Below are 20,592 nucleotides of genomic sequence, written 5' to 3' on the forward strand. Positions count from 1 at the left end.
TATTGGTAATTATATTTCAGTATAGGTTGTTGTAACTAATAGAAATGAAGAAAACCTGGGAGCCAGGACTGTGGGGGAGGGTGTCCCGGGCGTTTGCCGCCTGCCGCGCAGTTCGGTTCTCGGCTCCCTGGCAGCCGGCCTTCAGGTCGGGCGCCTTTGTCGGTGACTTCTGCTTTGGCCCTCCCAGTGTGGCCGCTGGTTGGGCTGCACTGCTGTGATCCATCATCATCTCCTAAAGCTGCATCCTGTCCTGACTTATCTCCACACTTGCACACTGAGGAATGCAGCATGTTGATTCACTTGCTTAAGGAATGTCACAAAAATCACAGCATTCTGAAATTTCTTGGTCATTGTAACAATCTTGATTGGGAGATGAGAAAATGCCTGAAGAAGGAGTACATAGAAAAGAGTTCTGGCCAGGCACGGCGGCTCACGCCTGTAATCCCAGCACTTTGGGAGGCCGAGGCAAGCAGATCACGAGGGCAGGAGTTCAAGACCAGCCTGGCCAAGATGGTGAAACCCCGTCTCTACTAAAAATACTAAAAATTAGCTGGGCGTAGTGGTGTGTACCTGGAGTCATTCCCCAGAGCTGGAGGTGGGTCCTGAATCACCACAGGCCTCATGGGGTGGTGCTCTCCCCTGTGTCCTGAGTCTCTGATGGTCAGGCCCCAGCACCCAGCCAGGCTGCCTCTGAGGAATGGCCACAATGGCAGGTTTGGAAAGCAGCCCAGACATCAGAGATTTCTGTAATAATTTGAGATCATTTGGGGTCCAGCTCCCAGGCACTGTCTCACTTCATTCCCGAAGTGTGAAACTGTGATATTAGGAATTTGAATGCAGCCAGTCCCTCCTGACCGCTGGCGCCTGTCCTTTCAGGAGGGTGACGCAGGCCACTCTGGGACCTGTTTTTTAACCCTTGATATTTACCGACTTTGGTCAGTTCACCAATCCCCAGTCTCAAATTTGCGAAAGTAAATGCTATGCCCTTTTCATAGAGCTGTCATCCATAAAAACTGCCACTGTGTTCCCTCACTCTGTCCCCCAATGAGCCCTGCAGCGGGTGGCCTGCTGCCACGCTGGGAGGTGCTCTGAGGACAAGCCCATGCGTGCTGGTGACAGCTGCAGCCCCTTCCCTCCATGGTCCTGCCTGGCTGCTGGTCCAGAGCCCCTTCCCCAGCCCAGGATGGCTCTCCATCCCTTTGGGTGCCTGAGAGAGCCAACACTTGGCCTCATATCACCGGCAGTTGTGGACTAGCTGGATGGCGCTGAGAGCGGGAAGGAAAGAGGGGTAGAGGTCATCTGAGCCTGGATTCCCGCTCTTTCTGCCAGCTCTGACCTGGACCCACACCTCCTCCCAGCCCCCATCCAAAGCAGAGAGGAGGCACAGTCAGAAAGGGAAAGGGAAAAGAGGAAAGAGGGGTGGAAGGACCAAAGTGGCACGCTTCAGGTACCACAAAGTGATGAGGCTGCACCCCAAACCACTATCCCCATAATCATCTGCTATGGACTGTGCGTGTTCATCTGTCCACCACCGCATCTGGCTCTCTGTATAAATTCTCTCGCATACAGAAGTGGGTCACAGCCCACCTTGCACATCCCCTCTCTTCTCTGCTGCCCCCTTGCAATCATGTAAATTCATTGTCTATCTTAAAAATACGGCTGAAATGGGGAGCATGCCACTTCAAATGTCAGTCTCTTAATTCAAAGATGTGCAAAGACACAGTTTGTACACAATGCTTCACTCTATTATTTCTGCATTGTTGTCTGTAAAGTTATGTGTTCATAGTAAACTCTTTTTTAATGTTATGATTTGGTTTTTTGTTTGTTTTGTTTTGAGACAGAGTCTTGCTCTGTCACCCAGGCTGATGTGCAGTGGCATGATCTCGGCTCACTGCAATCTCTGCCTCCCGGGTTCAAACCATTCTCCTGCCTCAGCCTCCCAGATAGCCAGGATTACAGATGCCCGCCACCACACCTGGCTAATTTTTGTATTTTTAATAGAGACTGGGTTTCACCATGTTGTCCAGGCTGGTCTCAAACTCCTGACCTCAGGTGATCCACCTGCCTTGGCCTCCCAAAGTGTTGGGATTATAGGCGTGAGCCACTGCGCCCGGCCTTGTTTGTTTTATTGAAATTGCTGCAGCAGGGTTTGAGTGCCTATTAGTGACTCACTTTCACTGAGGAAGAGGTAGATTTTAGGTCTGCAACATAGCATGTGCCATTAACAAGCTCACAAACTTGTAGGAGGGATAGGCCTAGACCTGTAGACCATGTGTAGGAGGGACCAGGCATAGCTCCCAGGGAGGGGGCTGCCCATAAGGTGCTCATCTTGTCCAAAGTGAAATGGCTCATATGATGCAGCCTCCACTGTTCTGAATTCTGCCTCTAAAGAACCCAGAAAATGCTGTCCCGCAAGTGGATTCCTTAGGTAATGACTTGAGTCCATGAGTTCTCCTAGAAGCATTTCTCAAGTTAGACTGAAGAAAACATTTTCTTTTGAGCCATACTTCCTTTCATTGGTATAATCCTATATAGGTAGCCAAAGCCCTTTTACTTGTACCATCTGCTTTTATTCTTACAACAACCTTAGGGAGTGGGTAGGAAAAAAAACCTACTCTCATCCCATCTCACAAATAAGGGAAATGACAAGGGTAGTGAGTGGTGTTTTGGGAAAGAAAATCTGTTCCTTGTCCATAAATTCATTTATTCACTTATCTTTGCATCCATCCATGCATCCATCCATCTACCCGCCCACCCATCCACGCATTCAACCATCCATCCACCCATCCATCCATCCATCCACCCATATATCCATCTACCCATCCATTCATCCATTCAACCATTCATGTATCCACCCATCCACCCACCCATCCATCCACTCATCTATCCATCCATCCATCCATCCATCCATCCATCCATCCATCCACCCACCCACCCATCCACCCATTCAACCATGTATCCACCCATTAAACCATGCATCTACTCATCCATCCATCCACCCATCCACCATCCACATTCATCCAACCATCCATCCTCCATGTATGTGTTGGGTGGGTCCCTATTTACCAGTCCCGGGGCTATATGCTGGAGGACAAAGGAGGCCCTAGCTTTCAGATAACTCCCAGTCTGGAATGTTTGGATCCTGGAGATTATGGCAGTGGCTCATTTTCTCCTTAACCACTCAATATTATTATCTTACCCAAATACAATCTGAGGACGGGCAAAGCAGGCAGCAGATTCCTTTCGTTGGATTTGGGGTGTGGGTGCAGCTGCAAGCAGTAAGGCACAGAGAAGAATGCTGGTGTCCCATAAGCCCCTAAGGGTTACCACACTAAGTGCTGAGTCGTAAGTTGTATCAAATGTAGTGCCTGAGCCTTTAGTCAATCCTGTGAGAGGATTTCTGGTCTCTCCCTCAACACTAAGAGGTAGCAAATCTTCTCTTGATGGATTAATGGATCTAAGAGTCACGAGGGCTCCCGATTTATAGCCTGCATTCACGTCTGCCCTCTGCATAGCCTGGCAGAGTCTTAGAGGAAAGTTCTTGGGCAGCAGGGTCAAGTAAAGGTTGTTATTTTTAAAAGAGGGGAGAACATTGTGTTAACACAGGAAGGATGTCATGAAGAATGGGACTTGGCAGTTCCCTGCAGCTGGGAGGAGGGTCCACATAGTACAACAGCTCTCTGCTTTACCAATCCAGTCACTCATCCCTTTTAGAGCTCAGACTCTGGCAAACAGACTCATAATAACCCAACTCACAAGAGACTGAATGATGGCAATGTGCTTCTTCCTAGTAGGAGGGAGGTTCCCAGATCTGCAGCCAGGGCCTCTGGCCTGCAGTAGGTCATCCTTCCTGGAGCCGAGCCAGGAAAGAAGAGCCTTTCATGTATGTTACCACATGTAAGCCTCTTACAGCCAACTCCTTAAGGAGCTATGACTGAGGTTCACTGAAGGGCAGGAAGTATTCCAAAGTGGCCCAGCTTGCCAGGGAAGAGCTGGACTTTAACTCAGGCCTGGGGCTATTTTCCGGCCTGCCTTCCTTCTTCTCTACCTGGCCCAGTGGCCCACCATAGCCTAGTTGTTAGACCCTAGACGTCAATAAACCTAGTCTCTTCCCTGGAGACTGAACTGTAGTCCAGAATTGAGATTGTGCGTATGTGACATGTGATTCCTGGATACACAAAACAACACATAGAGCAGAGGGATTGATCCTTGCATTTTCGCAGTCAGGGAGATGCTGAGCTGTGTCTCTGAGGGTGAATATAGAATTGTAACCAAGGGAGCTGATGTTCTCAGGAGATGTTTGCAGCCGGGTGGAGAAGCTCAGTGCATGCTTTTGGGGCTACTTCTGGTTAAATAATAGAGAATAAATGAGCCCATAATGTTGAGATAATGTGAGCAAGTATTGTGTTGTGTAAGGATGTGAGAGTCTGAGGTTGTGTGGCGTGGATGCAGAATGTGAGATTATTGGAGAGAGTGAGGCTGAGGAGGCTGCAGGGCGGGCTTGGGGGATAATTGGAGGATGCAGTTCCCAGGGAGAGAGTTAAGGAGTCCAGTCATGGTTAGAAACACCAAATGATTGTACTCATTATTTCTGGCTCACTAACAAATTACTCCCAAACTTAGTGACTTGAAACAACTTCGGTTATTATGACACAGATTTGGCAGGTCAGGAATCTGGCTGAGAGAGCTGGTCCCTCTGCTCCGGGTCCCCCCAAGGCCATGGTCATCTCAAGACCCCTCTGGGAAGGACCCTCTTTCAAGCTCATTCACATGGCTGCTGGTGGGTTTCAGTTCCTTGCAGGCTGCTGGACTGAAGCCTCCCTGGGTTCCTTGCCATGGAGGCTGCCCCATAGAGCATTGCACAACACGGCAGCTTGTGTTGTCAGAGCACGCAATCAAGAGGGCCAAAAGAGAGAGGACCAGCAAGGCGGAGAGTGACAGCAGGATGGAAGTCATAGCCATCCGTAACTTAGCCATGAAAATGACATCCCATCAGCTTTGCTGCAGTCTCTTCCTAGAAGCAAGCCACTAGGTCCAGCCCATGCTCAAGGCATGAGCAGCAGGAAGGGGACAACTGGGGCCTGTCAGAAGCTGCCTGGCAAAACGACTAAACAGGAATCAAGCATTTGCTGTGTGGTGGACACCAGCTAAGCCTTTCATGTGCACTCTGTTCTATGACCCTTCACAAAACCCTACCAGGAAGATGTCGTGTTATTATTCTCATTTCAAAGATGAGGACATTGAGGCTCAGAGAGGTTGGGTAACCTGCTCAAGGTCACACAGCCAGAGAACAGCAGAGCTGGAACATGAACTCAGGCCTGCTGACTACAAAGCCAGGGCCTCTCCAAAGCAGAGGTCTCCCTGTCCTCCCTTGCAAGCTTGGACAGGAAGTGGGGCGAGGTGGAGCTGGGAAAGCCACCTTCCCAGCCAGCCTGCCTGCTCTCTGGCTCCACCATCTCTGATCTTTTTCCACTGTCTTTGCTCATTTGACTTTTCCCCCATTGTTCCCACTTTCTTCATCCAAACAAATCCTGTCTGCTCACATTTCAATCTTCCAGCTGGGTGCCAGCCAGAGGCCTCCCTTCCCTTGAGTATGCAAGATTGGCATGCCCCATGCAGATTTGTCACAAGCAGAGTGGGCTGCTGCCTCCGCGTGGAGCGGGGGGCACCAGGGGACTCTCTTGCTGTCCCTAGTATCTCCCGACTGGCCTGCCCCCACACCTGGGTGGTCACCATTAGCAATCGCTTCATTTGGGTCATAGCAGCGAGGATGCTGGAGGTTCCTGCTGAAACCAGGGGAGGCAGAAGCAGCAGCAGGCGGGGAGGCCTTTCCCCATGCACACCTGAGACTCCCAGATTGCTTTGGTAGCCAACAGCCAGCTGGGAGCTGGGTCTCAAGGAGTTGGGATATAGGACAGGTTGCTTTCTAAAAAAAAAAAAAATGTGTGGTAAGGGCCAGGTGCGGTGGCTCATGCCTGTAATCCCAGCACTTTGGAAGGCCAAGGTGGGTGGATCAAGAGGTCAGGAGTTCGAGACCAGCCTGGCCAACATGGTGAAACCCCGTCTCTACTAAAAATACAAAAATTAGCTGGGCGTGGTGGCGGGCGCCTGTAATCCCAGCTACACGGGAGGCTGAGGCAAGAGAATTGCTTGAAACAAAAAGGCGGAGGTTGCAGTGAGCCAAGATCATGCCACTGCACTCCAGCCTGGGCAAAAAAGCAAAACTCCATTAAAAAAAAAAAAAAGTGTAGAAACATACAAACGACATAAAATGTACCCTTGTACCCACTTTTGTGCACAGTTCCGGGGCATTCAGCACATTCACATGATTGTGCAGCCTTCACCACCATCCCTCTGCAGAGCATTTTCATCTTCTCCAACAGAAACTGTCCCCATGAAACATAAACTCTCCACCCCACCCACCGCCCCCCCAGCCCCTGGCAGTTTCCATTCCACTTTCTGTCTCTGCGAGTCTGACTGTGTTAGGGGCTTCACGCGAGTGGGAGTTGACAGGATTTTTTTTTTCTTTGAGACGGAGTCTTGCTCTATCATCCAGGCTTAGAGTGTAGTGGCTTGATCTCGGCTCGCTGCAACCTCTGCCTCCCGGGTTCAAGCGATTCTCCTGCCTCAGCCTTCAGAGTAGCTGGGATTACAGGCGCCCGCCACCACACTCGGCTAATTTTTGTATTTTTAGTAGAGACAGGGTTTCACCATATTGGCCAGGCTGGTCTCAAACTCCTGACCTCAGGCGATCCACCTGCCTTGCCTCCCAAAGTGCTGGGATTACAGGCGTGAGCCACCACACCCGGCTCAGCATTTGTCCTTTTTTATTTGGCTTCTTTCACTTTGCATAATGTCCTCAAGGCTCCTCCGTGTGGTAGGCTCTGTCAGTTGTTTCATTGCTTTTTGAGGCTAAATAAGGTTCCATTGTATGGAGACACCACGTTTTGCGTATCCGTTCACCCAGCAATGAACACTTGGGTTGCTTCCGCCTTTTGGTTGTGAATAAAGATGCCAGGAACATGGGTGTGCAAATATTTGTTCAGGACAGGTCACTTTTGGTGATGAACCAAGAAGGGGACAGGTGTGGAGGGCGGGGCTGCTGGAGCTGCCAGCCTTGGAGGGAAAAGCAGAGTGGGGGGTGGTGGGCTAGAGGAGGTCCAGAGCCTGGGGGAGCTGCAGGGGAGGGAGTAGGGAGTGGGGATGAGGTGGGCAGCAGCAGGGATGTCTGTAGGGGACCCTGTCTTCCCATGATGCCACCTGCCTTGGCTTGGCCGTCTCTCTTACCTTCTATGAAAACCTTGGTTGCCATGTACACCCTGCCTCCCTGACCCAACTGTACTCCCCGGCGGGGCAGAACCATGTTTTCTCCATAACTAGGGTTTCCCCAGCATTCCAAAGAGGTATGGATATTTGGGGACCCGAGAGCTGTCACGAAACAGTTGTCAGGCAGCCAAACCTAGACTTGCTGGCCCATATTCAGGATTGCTTCCAAGGTTGGGTTCACCCAAGCCTGGTGGGAAAGAGGCAAATGCTGGTCACTGTCCAGCAATGCATGATGTGGCGAAGGGACTGGGCTGCTGTGATGCAGAGCACTGCTCATATGCATGGGTCAGCTAATGCCTGGTAACAAACAGGACCTCAGGGGCTGCACTAGCACTCAGGGCTTAGCCAGTTTCTGTATTGGCCAGTTATTGGCACAATAATGATGAATGCCAAACCAGTCCCAAGCTCGGGGGCTAGCTCAGCATCACTGATTTCCTGGGCCTGTGGCTGGTGTGGCTCTGCCTCACACCACAGATTGGGTTGGGTCCCCCCTGCCCACCCCCCCCGGGCTCACTCGGCTCACTGAGGCAGCTTCTTGTCCTGGTGATGGCAGACGCAACAGAAGGCAAGCCCACCCACGCACGCACGTCTGCAAGCCCGTGCTTTGCTCTGCCTGTCTTGCTGGCCAAAGCTAGCCTCAAGGCCACACTGGATGTCCAGGGTCAGGGAAGCAGGTTCTGCCTATGTGGGAGGAGCTGCAAGTCACATGACAGAGGGCAGGGACACAGGGAGGGGTGAGAATTGGAGCAAAGCTGCCACCTTTCTGGAATGTTCCAAAAGATGATGGACGACTACTGCTCCTCGGCCCTGGAAGGGAGAGTTCTTTTTTCCCCACTGTAAAGTTTTCTGATTCCAATTCCAAAACGCTATGACTCTTAATCAATGCCTGATGAACCATACTTGAGCAAACAGAATTTATTCTCTGTCAAGATCATCCTGAGGGGATCGGCTGTCTTTGTTTCCCTCCTAAATCCCCTGCGAATTCATCTTTTGTATTCCAGGCTTACTAGGAAATAAAAGATTTTGTCTGAGGGCTGATGGGTATTAGCAGAGCTATATGGAGCTTGAGTCGAAACTTGGAATGTTTGTGGATCAAAACCGAGCTGTGCTGGCAGCGTCTGGGAGGAGGGTGTGCTCGCTGAAACTCTGCCCGAGTTGTGGCTGGAGGGTGCGCTCGCTGAAACTCTGCCCGAGTTGTGGCTGTCAGCTGCCTCGACTGCCAGACCAGACTCGCTGTTTTGGGGCCGGGTGGAGGGGGGTTGGGGGGGAGTGTTGTTGTGGATTGTGCTGGAAGGTTTTCTTGCTCTTGGCTTTTTTGGTGAAGGGCCTGGATTACTGAAGAAAATCCAGCTTATGTGTCCAAGGGCAAAGCAGGCCTGTTTATCTTTAACTTTTACATGCTTCACACATCTCCTGAGGTTTGACTCTAAGAAGGATTTGTGTCTTCCCAGATGCAAGAAAACAGGAGGCAGGCACTGAGCTTGCAGGAGGCGACACGGCCAGTGCACGGCTTGCCATATGCTTCACGTGGCTCTAAGAAGAGAGGGTTGTTTTTTTAATATTAAAAATGGCTATGGGAAAATCTGCCCTAATGCTATTAAGCAGTGCTGACATGAGATGTGTGTGGCTGTAACTTTCTGATTGGATTTGGGATCTAGGCTGCAGCCAGCCAGACACTGGAGACACATTTCTGAGCCACCTCAGCCTCTTTGCCGAGCTGCGGCTGTTCTTTGGGGCACACAGGTAGATGCAGAGAGACTCAAGTCTTCAGAAGTGGGTGTGCACAGAAGAGTGATTCCCAGATCAGGGAAGACTTTGGCCCCCAGAGGACATTTGGCAAAGTCTAGAGGCCTTTTTCATTGTCACAATTGGGAGGAGGGAGTTGCAGTAGCATCTGGTAGATAGAGGCCAGGGACGCTGCTCGACGCCTACAGCAGATGGACCCACAGCCAAGAATCATCTGCCCCTAACATTATTCAGCCTTAACTTACAAAGGAAGGAAAGTCTGATGTGTGTGTGCTGTGGTTTGCGTGTGTCCTCTCCAAAATTCCGTGTTGAAACTTCATGTCCATGTGTCCTAATTGCCTTAAGAGGTGATTAGGTCAAGAGAGCGCCTCCCTTCATAAAGGGATTAGGGCCCTTATAAAAGGGCTTTGTGGCTGGACACAGTGGCTCACGCTTGCAATCCAGTACTATGGGAGGCCGAGGTGGGTGGATCACTTGAGTCCAAGAGTTCAAGAACAGCCTGGGCAACATAGTGAGACCCTGCCTCTAAAAAAAAAAAAAAAGCTGGGCGTGGTATCACATGACTTTAGTCCCAGCTATTTGGGAGGCTGAGGGAGGAGGATCACTTGAGTACAGGAGGTTGAGGCCACGGTGAGCTGTGATTTTACCATTGCACTCCAGCCTGGGCAACAGAAAGAGACCCTACCATAAAAATACTACTACTAATAAAAGAGCTTTGGTGAAGGGAGTTTGTCCCTCTTGCCTTTCTGCCCTCCATCACGTGAGGACACAGTGTTCCCCCCACCAGGAGGAGGCAGTGCTCCAAGTGCCATCTTGGAAGCCAGGCTGGACCCTCTCCAGACAGCGAACCGGCTGAGCCCTGGATTTCGGACTCCCAGCCTCCCTGGCAAAGGCCCGTGTCCTCTTCCAACACGGTCTAGTGGCTACATCTTTGGGAGGGGGCAAATGCTGAGGCCTCACGTGGTGGACCCACTCCCTCTGGCCCTTTGATAGGGACCCTAATCCCATTGGTGAAGGCTCCACCCTCATGACCTCATCACCTCTTACAGTGTCACCTCTTAATCCCATTACATTGGTGAGTAAATGTCAACATATGAATTTTTGAGGGGACACCATCATTCAAACCATAGCAGTGCTGGCTATGTAAGTAGCTATGACTGTGCAGGGGTCAACATGGCCATCTCACATGCATGTCACTCAACCATCAAAACTCACCCAACAGCAGTTGCCCAAAGCTCCCCACCCTGCCCTACTTGTACCCACAGGCACTCCAGTCCCAGCTCCAAATTACATTTGTGCAGCCTTATTTCTCCAAGCGGCTTCCCACAAGCTTGAGATGCAGGTGGTCGTCGGGGAAGGTCCTCATCTCTCCCCGTTGGCCTACTTGGTTTTATATCACCTGCCCTGAAGTCCCTCTGCCAGAGGAGAGCCAGTGTCTGTGCCAGGTGCTTCCTCGGACACACCCAAGCTGCCGCCTTAAAGAATCACCCTGTCAAGCTCTGCCACATTTTGTCATCTGGCCCCATACTTCCTTCAGCTCTATCTCCCCCCATTCCCAAATCCAACAACAGCACCTGTGCGTGGCCGGGAGCACAGAGAGGCAGGGGTGGGAGTTCCCCCAGAGCCTGGCTCCAGCTCACAGCTCAGACACCCCGTGGCCCTCCTGCCCTGGGCCCGTATGAGTCGGGAATATGGGACTGCTCTCCAAGGTCCCCCTTCCTCATCTGCAGCCAGTCAGCCTCTGAGTCCTTATCATCTGTTTCCCAAATAGTTCCAGATTCCTCCCCCTCTGCCCTTCCCTCCCCCATGCCTGGGTTTGGGCCATCGTTACAATTTACCTGCATTACCTCTGCAGATTCCCAGGCTGCTGTTGGCAACTGTGGAAGGTGCAGATGGGGACGAGGAAGATGGTGGCGCGCTGCCTCTGTCCTTTTCTGCTCTGAGTTGGAGCCAACCCCGAGGTCTCCTTGCCCCTGGCACGCCCACTGTCATCGCCACGCACCAGAGAAGTGGCCGGGAAGCTCCCCAGGGCCTGGTCCCTCAGCCTAGTTGGCTCCGTCACTTCCCCTCCTGCACCTGCTTGGCCCATTGACCCTCTGACTGCACCTCAGCCCCTGCCCCCTGCCAGGCAGAGTCACCTGCGCTTCTGCATCCTCCAGGGGCCTCTCTTTCCCGCTTCAGGGCTTGGTGCAAACGGTGCCTTCTTTCTAGAATGTGGATAATGGAGGAAAAATGTTGCTTCCCCACGAAGCCTTCCCAACCACCTCATTTGGGTGCAGGCCCCATCCTGGGCCCCCAGCCCTGCTGCAGCTCACGGTAGTTGATGGCCCATCATCCTTCTCCCCTCAGGACAGAGGCCGTGTCTGGCTTGTGGTCCCTTGATCCTGCGCGAGGGACGCGTGCCTCCCAAATGCCTGGGCTCAGCCTTCTCTAGAGGCTTCTTCACTTTGTGGGGATCCTCTCAGTGTGTCGGCCACATGATTCCCCTTCACTGATTCATCCCCGAGCGTTGACTCTGATGGGCACCAGCACCATAGCAGACCCAGGCAGACCTCACTCTCACCGGCCTCTCCTGCGGAGGAGAAGCAGACCGTAAACAATGGCTGGGCTATGAGGGGCGGTGGTGGCGCAGTGGAGAAAGATCAGACAGGCGGAGGGCACAGATAGAGGCTGAGGGGGCTATTTTGGGAGCAGCCATGGAAAACTTCTCTGAGTGACGACATTAGAGACCTCAAGGAAGTGAGGGAACAAGCAAGTGTTGCTGGCGGTGGGAACGGCAAGCGCAGGGCTTGGGGTGGCCCAGGGAGAGCACGGGTCAGCACGCCTGGAGTTCAGCGGTGTCAGGGAGGTAACAGGGTTGGATCCTGTAGGGTCTGGGGGTGATGCTAAACACTCTGAAATCATCCTGCATGAGATGGGGTCATTGGACGTTTTTGAACCCTGGGGGTTCCTCCTCTGATTTAAGCTTTAAGAGACCCACTTTGCAAAGTTCCCGCTATACACTCTATTATTACATCCTCACAAATTGCCTGGACACAGTGGCTCATACCTGTAATCACAGCACTTTCGGAGGCCAAGGTGGACGGATCACTTGAGGTCAGGAGTTCGAGACCAGCCTGACCAACAAGGTAAAACCCCATCTCTACTAAAAATACAAAAAAAAAAAACAAAAAACAGCTAGGCATGGTGGCAGGCACTTGTAATCGCAGCTACTCGGGAGGCTGAGGCAGGAGAATCGCTCAAACCCAGGTGGCAGAGCTTGCGGTGAGCCAAGATCATGCCACTGCACTCCAGCCTGGGCGACAGAGTGATACTCTATCTCAAACAACAACAAAAATAAATCAATATACGGGTAATCTTTTCCCCATTCTACAGTTGAGAAAACTGAGGCTCAGAGAGAAAGGGTAGTGACTTACCTGAGGGTGCAGAGCTTGAGTGTGTTGGACTTTGCTGGAATCTGGCTCAGATTCATTCTAAAGGCCCCACTCCAGCTGCCCTGCAGTAGGAATGCCTCGACCACTCTGCTCCACAGGCCCAAAGACACGACGAGGTCAGGGCCAAAATGAGTGGTGGTAAGGTCCGACTCGGCTCTTCGAGAAGTAAATCAGCTCCTGAGACGTCGGTCTTCCAGCTGCACCCTGTCACTATTGAGACCTAGCCAAGCACTTGGGGGCAATTATACAGGTGGCTGTGGCAGTATTGGAAGGCCCCAGAGAGGAGGGAGTCACAGGTGACCCTCTGAGCAGGAGACTTGGGCCCAAGATTCAGGGACTGCCACCTTGGTGACAGTGTCAATGTTGGGTGATTTTAGGTAAATGATGCCTTCACAGAGGCCTTTAACCCAGCGGAAACCAGCTTAGCAAGTACATGCTTTTTTCCTTCCTTTTCAGTTTCATTCTACCAACCTCCCTGATTGGGTTATAGGTGGGGTTCTCCGAAGCCCCCAGGAAAGCCCTCAGGCTTACTTGGGAGTGTGGAGGTGGAGGGGATTATTCGCTCACTCCCTAGGAGCAGAGGAGGGAGACTGTCCCTTGATTGGGGGATGCTCTGAGAGATGCCGTCTGCTGTGAGGCGGGAAGAGGAGGGGCTCCCCGGTCCTCCTGGCTGCTCTTCCCACCTCTTTTGGGAGCTTGGGATGGAATATGCGTAAAAATTCAAACCATCCTGAAAATAAATGAAAGGAAAATATATATATCCAAGAAGGAGATAACCATAGCAATCACTTTCACTCAAAGGTAATAAAAATAAGGATCGTAAACATAAACTCGGAAATTGCAGGCTGCACTCCCTGCCGACGTTTGCTGCCATGAGAGAGCACATTCCGAGGGAAGGCAAGGACTTTCCAGACTTTCCAGGACACTCTGGACATGTCTCTTTGATTGAAACCTCCAGAAGGAAAAATATAGGAGGAAAATAGTGAGTTATGGGGGGGAAATAAGGACCCAAACTATGACGAAAATGGAGAACACAAATTATGTTCACAAACATTTCCCTGGCTGACAGAGACTCTGCCTGGAACAGATCACATATCATAAGGTGGCCGCCTTCCCGGGGGTGGTGGCTCCTGGGTGAGTACAGAGCGTTCTGTGAGCGACGCCCCCCACCCCGCTCCGTGCCCACCCCCCTCCGCCAGCCTCATGGAGCTGCACTGGAGATGGCTCATTCTGAGCGTCAGCTGCCGCCTTCCTCCTCTGCAGCCATCAGACGGAAGCTGCCGCTGTGACAAGCAAACCAGACAAGACGCACCGCAGCAGCCGGGCTGTCTGCAGAGGGCCATCGAGGCCTCCTTGCTAGAAACATTCATTTTAGATGGACAAACAGAACATTTTGTCCTCTTTGCCTTCTGATATTTGTCTTCTGCCAGAAGAGAGCTAGGACCCAGGCATCTAACTATGGCCAGTGAAATGTTCCTAACTCCCCGCTTGGGTTGCATCCCGAGACAGCCGCTCATTGCCCGACAAATGCTTCGTCCTGCCTGGGCACCATCCTTCAGCTGTAACCAGTGATGTGATTCCCAAGCACTTTTTAAACTTTCCAGTCAAAAATGAGACACTTATCAAATTTGCAAAAATCAAGATAATAAAGCTAAGGAAGGCTGGGTGTGGTGGTTCAGGCCTGGAATCCCAGCACCGTGGGAGGCCAAGGAGGGACGATTGCTTGAGCTCAGGACTTGAAAGGTGTAGTGAGCCGCGATCATGCCACTGTCCTGCAGTGTGGGTTACAGAGTGAGACCTTGACTCAATAAAATAAAATATAAAATAAAATAAAAAATAAATCAAGCTAAGGCGGAAAACCAAAACACGGCTACTCAGTTTGGGGGAGGTGGGAGGACACAGTGCCCTCATGCCAGTTCATCTGCAAATTGGAATGATCTTTTTGGAAAGAATGTAGGAGTGTCTCAGGAATCTGTAAAAAGTTCACAGCCAGGCATGGTGGCTCATGCCTGTAATCCCAGCACTTTGGAAGGCCAAGGTGGCAGGATCATTTGAGCCCAGCCTGGGCAACATGGGGAAACCTTGTCCCTACAAAAAATACAAAAAAATTTGCTAGATGTGGTGGTGCATGCCTGTGGTCCCAGATGCTCAGGAGGCTGAGGTGGGAGGATCCCTTGAGCCTGGGAGGCAGAGGCTGCAGTGAGCCATGATTGCGCCACTGCACTCCAGCCTGGGCGACAGAGCGAGACTCTGTTTCAAAAAAAAAAAAAAAGTTCCCCACCTTGATTTGCTATGAGTTGAATTGTGTCCCCCAGAAATACAGTTCCAAGTCCTAACCCTGGTGCCTGTGAATTAGACTTTATTTAGAAATAGGGTCTTTGCAGATGTAATTAAAGTTAAGATGGTATGTCTGCTGTCTTTATTTTATTTATTTATTTTTTTCTGAGACAGAGTCTCGCTCTGTCACCTAGGCTGTAGGGCAGTGGGGCGATCTCAGCTCACTGCAACCTCCACTTCCTGGGTTCAAGCGATTCTCCTGCCTCAGCCTCCCAAGTAGCTGGGATTACAGGTGCACATCCAGCTAATTTTTGTATTTTTTTTTTTCCAGTAGAGACAGGGTTTCACACTGTTGGCCAGGTTGGTCTCGAACTCCCGACCTCAAGTGATCCGCCCGCCTCGGCCTCCCAAAGTGCTGAGATTACAGGTGTGAGCCACTGCACCCAGCCGTCTGCTGTCTTTATGAGAGGAGAGACACACAGGGAGATGGAAGGCCCTGTTAGGATGGAGCCAGAGGTAGGAGGGACGTAGCCGCAAGCTGAGGCATGTAGGAGGTTGCTAAGGACACCTTGAAGCTGAGAGAGGGGTACGAACCGATTCTTCCTGGGAGCCTGGAGGCAGCAGAACCATGCTGACACCTTGATGTTGGAATTCTGGTCTCCAGAACCATGAAGCGATAACACTTGTTGCTTTAAGCTACCCAGTGTGTGGTACTTTGTTACAGCAGCCCTAGCAAACTAAGACACTCTTTATTTTTATGTTTTTTGAGACAGAGTCTTGCTCTTTTTCCCAGGCTGGAGTGCAGTGCCAAGATCTCGGCTCACTGCAACCTCTGCCTCCCGGGTTCAAGTGATTCTTCTGCCTCAGCCTCCCAGTAGCTGGGACTACAGGCTCCCACCACTACATCCGGCTAATTTTTGTATTTTTGGTAGAGACAGGGTTTCACCATGTTGGCCAAACTGGTCTTGAACACCTGACCTGAGGTGATCCACTCGCCTGGGCCTTCCAAAGTGCTGGGATTATAGGCGTGAGCCACCGTGCTGGGTTACAAACTAATACACTCTTTTTGGGCTTTTACTTTCACTTCTAGGAAGAAATCTTGTAGCTCATTATTTGCCACATTTATGTTTATTTCCACATAGTCAGACTATATTTCCCAGTGTCCTTTGCAGTTAGCTATGGCCATGTGATCGAGTTCTGGCCAATAGAATGTGGCCAGAAGTGACATAAACGCCAGACCCGGCCAATGGAAACCTAGTGCTCCCCTTCGTGGATCTGTGCCCCCAAGGTTACGCCCTAACACCTACTGAACTACTGTATGTGTGAAAAATGACCTATTGATGCTGGGGAGTTACTGTTCCAGTACTTAGCATAGCTTGGCTAATACAAGGAAACATCAGAGATAAAGAAAAGCAAAGATTCACAGGCCAGGATGTTTCCATATTCCACATCATTTACTGAGGGCAGACGGGGCACAAGACAAACTCACTTTTCTTTTCTCTTTTTTTTTTGAGATGGAGTTTTGCTCTTGTTGCCCAGGATGGAGTGCAATGGCACGATCTTGGCTCACTGCAACCTCCGTCTCCCAGGTTCAAATGATTCTCCTGCCTCAGCCTCCCTAGTAGCTGGGATTACAGGCATGTGCCACCACACCTGGCTAATTTTGTATTTTTAGTAGAGACGGGGTTTCTCCATGTTAGTCAGGCTGGTCTCGAACTACTGACCTCAGGTGATCTGCCCACCTCGGCCTCCCAAAGTGCTGGGATTACAGGCATGAGCCACCGCACCTGGCCACTCACTTTTCTTTTAATATTCAGGGCAGCATGACCCCAAGCCTTTGCCCTTTACATTTCTGGGCAGCCATTCCTTTTGGGATGTCACAGGGGTCCCTTTAGGCCCTCCCCAGATCAGCCTTCTGCCCCACTGCTCCCTCCATCTGGGATTCATCCCATTGCCGTGGCCAGAGAGAGTCGTCAGCATGCCTTGGGGCCAGTGTTCACCCTGGGCTGTCTGAGCTGTTCAGACTCTCCCTGCCAATGTGTGTTCCCTGCTCCTGTTTCTGCTTCTAGCAGTAGCTCCTTGGGGTCCTGCTCATTGGGGTCATTTGACAAATACCGGGCCAGGCATGGTGTCTCAAGCCTGTAATACCAGCACTTTGGGAGGCGGAGGCGGGCGGATCGCTTGAGGTCAGGAGTTTGAGACAAGCCTGGCCAACATGGGGAAACCCCATCACTACTAAAAATACAAAAATTAGCCAAAAATCACTTGAACACAGGAGGCAGAGGCTGCAGTGAGCCAAGATTGTGCCACTGCACTTCAGCATGGGCAACAGAGTAAAACTCTGTCTCTAACAAAACAATACTATGTGCCCACGCTGCATACCAGGCACTGGCTCTCTGCAGGGGGTAAAATGGAGAATGAGACAGATATGATCCCTGTCTTCGTGGAGCTTCTATCTGGCAGGGCAAAGGGACATTAAAACAATGTTTAATTAGAATAGTGATTAGTGCAATGAATACAATGTATAGGGTCCCATCGGAGTGGATACATAGTAGGGTGACTGTGTTTTATCATCCAAATCAGAACACCATTGAGAATGTAAGAGAACACTATTAATAATTATGGCAGAGCAATGAGTGAAAACCAGGGCTGCCTCAGGGAAGGCAGGACCTCTGGCCACCTAGGAGGAGACCAACCCAGTCCCGACAAACCGTCTCTGAGCAGCTCCCTCCCAGCTTTGGACCCAGCCCTGACCAATAGCTCAAAGGAGCCCACACAGCTTGGATGAGTTCTCCCAGGCTTGATTGAATCTCGCTCTTCAGAAAACCACCTTACCACCGCCTTCAGGGCCCAGGTGGGCTGGAAACAAGTTCCCTGTATGTGATTAACACAATGGTTGAGAATACAGCACGAAGCTGTGAGTCTCACATTTTGCTACGCATGGACTCACCTGGGATTCCAGACTGACTCTGGACTGCCATCCCCTAACATTGTGATGAAATGGGTGCAACTGAGGCATCTGGAATTTTATTGATTGATTGATTGATTGATTGAGACAGAGTCTCACTCTGTCACCCAGGCTGGAGTGCAGTGGCACAATCTCAGCTCACTGCAATCTCCGCCTCTGCGGTTCAAGCAATTCCCGTGTCTCAGTCTCTCTAGCAGCTGGGATTATAGGCCCGCACCACCACACCTGGCTAAGTTTTGCATTTTTAATAGAGACGGGGTTTTGCCATGGTGGCCAGGCTGGTCTGGAACTCCTGACCTCAAGTGATCTGCCCGCCTCCGCCTCCCAAAGTGCTGGGATTACAGGCGTGAGCCACTGCACCCGGTCATTATTTATTTATGTGTTTATTTTTGAGACAGAGTCTCACTCTGTCACCCAGGCTGGAGTGCAGTGGCACGATCGCCACTCACTGCAACCTCTGCCTCCCAGGTTGAAGCGATTCTCCTGCCTCTGCCTCCTGAGTAGCTGGGATTAGAGGCATGCGCCATCATGCCCAGCTAATTTTCTTTTTTCTTTTTTTTTTTTGAGACGGAGTCTCGCTCTGTCGCCCAGGCTGGAGTGCAGTGGCGCAATCTCGGCTCGCTGCAAACTCCGCTTCCCGGGTTCATGCCATTCTCCTGCCTCAGCCTCTCCGAGTAGCTGGGACTACAGGCGCCGGCCACCACGCCTGGCTAATTTTTTGTATTTTTAGTAGAGACGGGGTTTCACCATGGTCTCGATCTCCTGACCTTGTGATCCACCCGCCTCAGCCTCCCAAAGTGCTGGGATTACAAGCATGAGCCACTGCGCCCGGCTGCCCAGCTAATTTTTATAGTAGTAGAGATGGGGTTTCACCATGTTGGCCAGGCTGGTCTCAAACTCCTGACCTCAAGAGATCCACCCACCTTGGCCTCCCAAAATGCTGTGATTACAGGCATGAGCCACCGCACCCAACAGATGATCTTTTATTTTCAAAATGTTTCAGAATAATGTTTTTTTTAAATGTCAAAGAATTTTTAAAAACATATATGTGACAAAAAGAAAAGGAAAAAAGGAAATTCACAAAATCAGAACACTGATTCCTCTGCTTAACTTTTATTTTCTTCATTTTTGGGAACATTTTCCAATTTCCTCCAACAAGCATCTATTACTTTTTACTTTTAAATTTTAAAATAAAAATGGTCAAAGTATGACGTGATGCTGTTTAAAATGTCGAATGGTGTTTCTGGGATCATAATACCAGTGGGTCCCTGGCCTCCCCATTTCTGGTCCTGTGACCCTTGGTCCACATGTCTGGGCAGAGTGAGACCCTGTCTTTAAAATACATGTCAACATTTCTACACGTGTCTACAGTCTTTTTCTTCACGTTTTAAAAACCAGGTTACAGCCCGAGCATGGTGGCTCACACCTGTAATCCCAGCACTTTGCGAGGCTGAGGCAGGTGTATCGTTTGAGCTCAGGAGTTCAAGACCAGCCTGGGCAACATGGTGAAACCCTGTCTCTACAAAATTAGCTGGGCGTGGGCCAGGTGCGGTGGCTCATGCCTGTAATCCCAGCACTTTGGGAGGCTGAGGTGGGCGGATCACTTGAGGTCAGGAGTTTGAGACCAGCCTGGCCAACATGGAGAAATCCTGTCTCTACTAAAAATACAAAAATTAGCCAGGTGTGGTGGCGCACACCTGTAATCCTAGCTACTTGGGAGGGTGACACAGGAGAATTGCATGAACCTGGGAGGTGGAGGTTGCAGTAAGCCGAGATTGCGCCACTGCATTCCAGCCTGGGCAACAAGAGCGAAACTCCATCTCAAAACAAAAAAACAAAGACAAACAAACGAACAAAAAAAGTAACTGTGCTACAGTATTATGACCACTACAGCCTCACTAGGTGATAGGAATTTATCAGCTCCATTGTAATCTTATGGGACCACTGTGCTAGGTCTAGTCTACCTTTGACCAAAACTGTTCTGCAGCTCATGAGTGTTACTTACAATATCCTTATGAAATAGACACTATTGGTTTCCCAGTGTTACAGATGAAATGGGGCTGGGGTAAGTCCAGCTCCTCTCCCAGAGCCTCAGGGCAAGGAATTGACAGAGTGAAAACTGGAACGGAGGCCTGTGTGACTCCCAGCACAAGCAGGCGCTGGAGGGCCCCCGGCGGCCACTCGCAGGCTAATGGGTGCTCTTGCCCCATGCTGGGCACTGTGCCACACATTGCGAGGGTCTGGGCTCAGCATCAGGTGGCTGTGCTTGGAATCTTTGCCCAGACTTAGTCAATGGAGAGATCTTGAGAAAGTTATTTCATCTTTGTGTGTCTCAACTTCCTTGCTGATACAATGGATCTAGAACACAAGCTCTTCCCAGGGGTTATTAGGAGGGTTACAAGTGTTCGTTCTCAGGAAAAAGGCTTGGCTCCCCATCAATACTCACTAAGTGTTAGGATTATCATATTTTACTTACAGGCATATTTCTCTAATCTCCCCTATGAAAAGCAGAAGCAATGGTTGGGCTACCTTTGTCCCCTCAGGATCTACTGTTCAGCTGAGAGCTTGAGAATCACTGATGTTATGTAAATAGTACATAAAATAACAAGTGGGGAGTTTAAGAAGAGACAGTTGGTCACATTCTTTGTATTTTCATAGATTATTAAAATGAAGGGTTACAAAAATTCATTTTGCGTATTATTATTATTATTATTGTTATTGAGATGGAGTTTCGCTCTTGTTGCCCAGGCTGGAGTGCAGTGGCGCTGTCTCGGCTCACTGCAAGCTCTGCCTCCTGGGTTCACGGCATTCTCCTGCCTCAGCCTCCTGAGTAGCTGGGAC

The sequence above is a fragment of the Hylobates moloch genome, unplaced genomic scaffold (genome assembly GCF_009828535.3).
Source record: "Hylobates moloch isolate HMO894 unplaced genomic scaffold, HMol_V3 SCAFFOLD_65, whole genome shotgun sequence".
Lineage (NCBI taxonomy): Eukaryota > Metazoa > Chordata > Mammalia > Primates > Hylobatidae > Hylobates > Hylobates moloch.